The sequence below is a fragment of the Ursus americanus genome, unplaced genomic scaffold (assembly GCF_024610735.1).
Source record: "Ursus americanus isolate L20-20 unplaced genomic scaffold, mUrsAme1.1.p SCAF_113, whole genome shotgun sequence".
NCBI classification, from domain to species: domain Eukaryota; kingdom Metazoa; phylum Chordata; class Mammalia; order Carnivora; family Ursidae; genus Ursus; species Ursus americanus.
Genome location: NW_028273695.1, coordinates 303221 through 309861, shown reverse-complemented (window position 1 = coordinate 309861; position 6641 = coordinate 303221). Strand labels below are relative to the sequence as shown.

At 46.2% G+C, this 6641-nt stretch overlaps 1 non-coding gene across 1 annotated transcript; it reads left to right on the top strand.

Moving 5' to 3' along the window:
- Window positions 1-3426: 3426 nt before the first annotated feature.
- On the top strand, window positions 3427-3531 carry LOC123796406 (U6 spliceosomal RNA). Its single transcript, XR_006780751.1, has one exon. It is a non-coding gene; the product is annotated as a U6 spliceosomal RNA (small nuclear RNA).
- The last annotated feature ends 3110 nt before the right edge of the window (window positions 3532-6641 follow it).

Genomic DNA, 6641 nt, shown 5'->3' with positions numbered 1-6641 from the left:
AACAGAACCCTTTTTAGAGGCTTTTTTGTTATCTGGAAAAAGTCAGAGATCATTCACACGTTGTATAAGAACTGAATTACAAGAGAAACTTAGATTTCTTTTTTCAGTCTTGATTGAGCACAGGGGCCTTCAGTGAACTCCTGGGCCATGACTGTCCAGGTATGCCACTGTTCTGTCCAGGAGAGAACAAAAAGGATATACCCTTCTGGTCTCTTAGTGAAACAACTTTGGATTCAGAATTTCTTTTGGAGGCCCCAACATAGCATCCAAAATGTGCTGCCCATTGGGCTTCCTCCTTTCCAATGATGCTTCTCAAATTAATGATTTTGCTCCAATCAGGTTGTCTAGAGTTGGCCCTGAAAAGCCAAATCATCGTTGGTGAAGTCGTGGGGAACAAGAATTCGGATTGTGATGAATGTACACATGAGCATCAGACATTTTTTTCTGGAAGAGGAGAGGGGTTAGGTTTAGAGGATTCCCAAGAGAGCTGATGAGAGTTGGTAGAAATAGAACATTTGTGCATCTCATGCCTTGAGCCCCAAAAATGACAGGGCTGAAGAGAGAGATGATAGATTTGAAGATCCAAGAACATCAAGTGCCTGGAGGAGCCCAGATCCTGCAGGAGGAGGATTATAACAAGCAGGAAAGAGGAACTTGGCCAAAGCTACAAAAAGGACCTTATCAATAAGAGAGAGGAGAGTGGTGCCTGGGTGGCAAAGGCGGTTAAGCATGTGACTCCTGATTTCAGCTCAGGTCATGATCTCCGGGTCCTGGGGTCAAGTCCCATGTCAGGCTCTGCCCTCAGTGGGGATTCTGCTTTGGGGTCTCCCTCTCTCTTCCTCTGTCCCTCCCCCACTCGTGCCATCTCAGTCTCTCCCAAAATAAAATAAATAAATCTTTACCAAAAAAAAAAGAGTATAAAAATGAAAGAGGAAATAAATTACATGCAGATGGTGGATCTATGGGTCCGAGTCTTCGCAACCTGCGAAGTTGTCTTCCTTACGGACGACAGTGAGCATCGTCATGGCCTGGTCTTGGGAAAGGAAAGGGGACAATCAGGGTGAAGTGAGGACTCAGGCCACTGTCCCTGGGATTATGTCCCCGACCCCAAAACTCAATGCTGCCCTCAGCTCCGCAGTCCCCCCACCTCACCACCCATGGGGCCGTGATCCCTTTACCTCACTGATGAGAAAGGCGTCCAGGGTCTCCGGGCCCTTCCCAGCCCTCAGATTTCATAACTGGGACCAGAAAGCAGTGCCTGTCAGCCCATTCTTTCAAGAGGCAGCCACAGTGGTGCCCATGACTTTCTGTCCCCATGATTTCCTACCTTCCTCTGCTCCCTCCTGCTACCCTCCCTCCTCTCTCCCTGTATCATTAATTTCTTATTTCCCTTCTCCTGTCACCTGCAACAACCAGACTGTTCTCTGCAGTGGGAATAGTGGAGGAACGATCATGGGTTTACTGACATGCTCCCTAGTCAATCAGTTGATCAATGAGACAATGCAGCTAACATGGAGGTGGCTGCCATGGGCCTGGGGTGATGATGGGCCATGAGAGTGACCATCAACTGGGCAATCACGTGACTGCCCCATGCCTGGGCTCATCTTGGGCACTTGAGACACACTTCCTATTGATGACAGCCTGTAAGTGTCCTAGCCCAAAGAGGAGATGAATGTGACAGTAGAGGTAATGGTACTTGTCCAAATTCCCCTAGTCTGTCAGTGGGGTGACGGGCATTCTCCAGCTGGTGTGGCCACATAAACACCAGTACGTGCAGTGTTCACCAAAGACCCTGAGACCTGGAAGGACTAGGGGAGGCCCCGAGCAGATGGATGGAAGGTCCAAGGGTGGGCCGTGACCACGATGTGGGGACCAGGCCCATCGCTGTCAGTGGGATCTGACAGGAGCAAAGACCCTGGCCCTGCTTCCCAGAGCCTCTGTCCTGGGCCCAGTCAGTCCCAGGAGACCAGCTCAGAGGGACCGTGAGAGCCAGTGTGTGCTGCCAGCCCATCAGACTTCACACAGGCCTCTAGAATTCCTGTCAGTCAGGGAGGGTCTCCGGGCAGCTGCATATGAGCCTCTCTCCCATGGAGCCAAGTGCAGGTCTTGCTCTGGTCCCAGTATAAGGGATGTGGTGAGGAGAAGAGAGAAATGTACTCCGGGATGTGCCTCTCACCTCATCTCTGCAGCAGAATGACTCGGGGAGTATTGCTCGCTATGAATGGGGTTAGAGAATATGGAGGCATTTGGTTCCCAGGCATGGGCTGAACGCCACCGCTGGGCCTCCTGCGGCAATAGGGCTATAATGTGTGCGCTGTGATGAGATTTCTTTATCTCATCTTTTCTTTTCTTTTCTTTTCTTTCTTTCTTTCTTTCTTTGAGAATGTAGACAATGGGAATTGTGCAGTGGCAGTGGGATACACCTCCTGGAGACATATGCAATCTCTCTCTCACTCTTTCCATCTCTCCCTCTCCCTCTCTGCATCTCTCTGTCTGTGTCTGTCTCTCCCTGTCTCCCACACAAAATCACACACTCACAATCACACCACATAGAGCCACAAAAGACACCCCAACCCCAAGCCTCACGCACACACACCCACACCACACACAGGGAATACAATGGCTTCCTAGGACTATAGACACATGGACACACTTTTTCACCTGGGAAATCTCTGGTGCCCCACACCCCCACAACCCAATCAGGGCAGCTCACCAGACTGAGGATTGCAAGGATGCCCCACCTGCATTAACATCTAGAGTTTTATCTCAAGAAGAGGCTAATTCCAGAATATGTACTGCTCTCGCTGGTTGATGGTGTCACCTGCAGGTACAGAAAAGAGGACACTGTGAGGCTCAGGTCATGTTATACACTGTCTGTCTGCGTGAGCTTTATTTCCCTCAATGACTTTAAGAACCCAGATGGAACACAGTGGTTGAGTCCAACGACCCCAAAGTAAGTGAACTGGATGCCTTAGGAAGTTGTTTTTCCTGGGGGACATGTCTGTCCAGTCCATTCAGGATGGTGACTACAAAATGCTTCATCCAAGCAGGAGAAAGTGTTACTGAGGGACAGGATCCTACCACAGCATTTAGAACCAGGTTTGGTGTTGCCAATGGTAAATGTCCTCTCAAATGAGCTAACGGTTGGCAGAGACAACCACTCAATGCTCTCCCAAAAAAGGAAAATTGTATGAGATCTATATGTATAATCTCAAATATACATTGTCTCATTTTCATCTGAATTTGATTGGAAAGAAACCAAGAAAGCAACATCTGTTCCTCGGACAAAGAACTTCTAGCTCACCATGGCAAGAGGTGTGCCTCCGGCGCTGTCTCCTTTGATGGGATTGATGTCTTCCTCCAAGGCATCCAGGACACAGAGTACCCATCAGCACATTCCTCTTGTTGCTCAAGAATATTCATGGAGTGCTCGCTTCGGCAGCACATATACTAAAATTGGAACAATAGAGAAGATTAGCATGGCCCCTGCGCAAGAATGACACGCAAATTCGTGAAGCGTTCCATATTTTTTCAGAAGGGGAAATGAAACATGAGAGACTATGGACTATGAGAAACAAACTGAGGGCTACAGATGGGAGGGGGTGGGGGAATAGGATAGGCTGGTGATGGGTAGTAAGGAGGGCACGTATTGCATGGTGCACTGGGTGTTATACACAACTAATGAATCATCGAGCCATACATCGGAAACCGGGGATGTACTGTATGGTGACTAACATAATATAATAAAAAATCATTATAAAAAAAAAGAAAACTACAACAAACCACTCCAGACAGAACTACTAACGACCCAGACCCTTCAGTAATGATGGTTTGTGTCACCCCACCAGCTAAAGAACCATGACCAGCTTTGGTGCTTGCTGAAGGCACATTGAATACAGAATGAGTAACAAAAGAAAGTAATTATAAATTAACCATGTGACTATTACTAAAATGAAGACTGTAATATTTATATTTACTTCTTATATTATAGATCTTTGTGTGTGTGAATATATATATAAAGCAAATATCTTTGTTTTCTTCCCTTTCTTATTACCTTACCATGAAACTGACGATATATTGAATTTCTGTCATAACATTTTAGTATTTTTATTTTCCATTATAGTATTTAACTTACTGAATATCAAGGGGAAAGTAACAATCACCCCAAAATTTTACCTTCTCTTCCCCTGGAAGTTTTAGTGCATTTTCAGTTGTATGCAGGATAGTTGTATGATGTTAGGTAGAATTATGACCTTGTGTTGTCTTTATTTAGAGATTCAGTATGGCTAAAGAGATGTGTATAGGTGCTTGGTGGATAAGCAATGAACTTGTACTGGTTAATTTTATGTGTTAACTTGCCTAAGTCACAGGGTGCTCAAATATTTGTTTGACTCTTGTTTTGGTTTGTGACTATGAGATTTTTCTGGAGGATATTAACTTTGGTATTGGTAGACTGAATAAAGTAGATTGTTCTCACTAAAAAAAAAAGAATATTCATGGAATGTTGCTTGATATGGCCACGAGGCTGGGGTGTATGGAGCCAGCTGGTTTCCAAGCATGGACTGAAGTGCCCCTGCTGGGCCACCCACTGCAGTAAGGCTCTATAGTGCGCAGTGTGATAACATGGCTTTGGAGAAGGGTGATATCATGCAGTATCTGTCTGACATACCTTCTGGAGAAACATGTTTCTCTGTCTCTCTCTCTCTCTCTCTCTCTCTCTCTCTCTATCTTTCTGTCTTCTCTCTCTCTGTCTCTCTCTTTGTCTCTCTTTCTCTTACTCTCTCTCTCTGTCTCTGTCTCTCTCTCTCTCTCTCTCTCACACACACACACACACACGCTCACAATCACACTACACAAGACACCTAACCCCCAAGCCTCATGCACACACACCCACACCACCCAGGGGCAATGCATTGGTTTCCTAGGACTGGAGACACATGCACATAGTTTCTCACCTGGAGTCTGCTTTTCCCCACACTCCCAAACCTCAGTCCTACCAGGAACCTGGAATCAGATGGCTCTCCAGACTGAGGACAGTAAGGACATCCCCCCACCTGCCTTACCATCTAGAGTTTTTCCTCAGCAAGGGACTGATTCCAGAATACGTACCACTTCCACATGGTTCTGGGGCCACCTGCATTTACAGAAAAGAACACACCCTGAGAGTCAGGTCATATGCATACTCTGTCATCACTGGTTCTCTTGGTGACTACTGAAAACCAAATGAGAATCAGCAGGAAAGACAAAGGCCTGGAAAGGAAGCACAGCGTGCACCTGTGGAAAAGGCATGAGCTTTTCCTGGGGGATGAATCTCTCAAATTCCCTGAAGCACAATTACAAAACTCTTAATTCAGGGAGGAAAAACCGCTTCTGAGTAAAAGGTCCCCTACCACACAGTTTACAACCTCCCCTCCCAACACCCCAAGAAAATGGTACCTCACGTCTAAAAACTACACTGTCATGTTGTCATAGCTGAACTCACTTCAAAAAGAGGAAACTCAAATAAGAAACATTTCTTTTTCAGGCAAAGACGGCCAGGCTTACCCTGGATGTGTTGGGCCACAGTGCTTTCTTGCCAAGGTCCTCCTTGGTAAACTCTAAAAGGACACAGAGTAAGTGTCAGTCCATTGTTGGTCCTACTTGGGAATTACTCTGTGATCATTGTTGATATGGACATGGGACAAGACTGTATGGGAGTGACTGGTTAAGAAGCATGGGCTGAACTGCTGCTGGGCCATTCTCCTTGGTGGGTGAGGAAAAGCAAACAAGATGATGAGAAAACGAAGGAGAAACAGACCTTTGACTTTCTAGCTTAAGGCAACCTGGTTGATGTGAGTCAGTTAGTCTACAAATAGGTCACCTGGTTGCACACTGTGGTGTCGTGAGGGAGCCCCACCCCTCCCTCTGCCCCACAAATAGCAAAGTCTCTCTATTTGTTCTGCCAGGACTAACCTCCTCCAACTGGCCATCCGAATGGGAGACAGACTAGAAGACACAGAGTACCTTCCCGCCACAGTGCTCTATCTCATGAATGACTCAGAGTGCTCTGCTTGACTTGAACGACAGAACAGTGGAGATGGATGTGGTTGGTTAAACAGCATGCAGTTGCCAATGGCAAGATTTGATTCCTTCTGATGGTTGAGTAATTTACAGTGTATCTATATTACAAACTGAGGGCTGCTGAAGGGGGGGTTGGTGAGGGATGTGGTTGGTTTAACAGCATGCACTTGCCAATGACAAGATTTGAGTCCTTCAACAGTTGAGTAATATTCCCATATATCTAGAGAACACACTGAGGCTGCTGAAGTGGGGGGATGGGGTAATTGGGTGATGGGCCTTAAGGAGGGCACTTGAAGGAATGACAACTGGCTGTTACCACAACAGATGAACCACTAAGTTCTACCCCTGAAACTACTAATACAGTATATGTTATCTAATTTGAATTTACATTAAAAAAGAAAAGCCTGCAGTTGGCTATTGGTGAGCCCCCTTCTTCATGGAAGGAGATGCAGAGAAGAGAAGCAGCAAAGAAGGGAGAAACAGAGTCCCGGCTTTTCCATTGAAGGCAAAGGTACACCTGAAACAAATGGAATATGGTGTGTCAACTCAACTACTTCCATTAAAAAATAATAATGATGAAA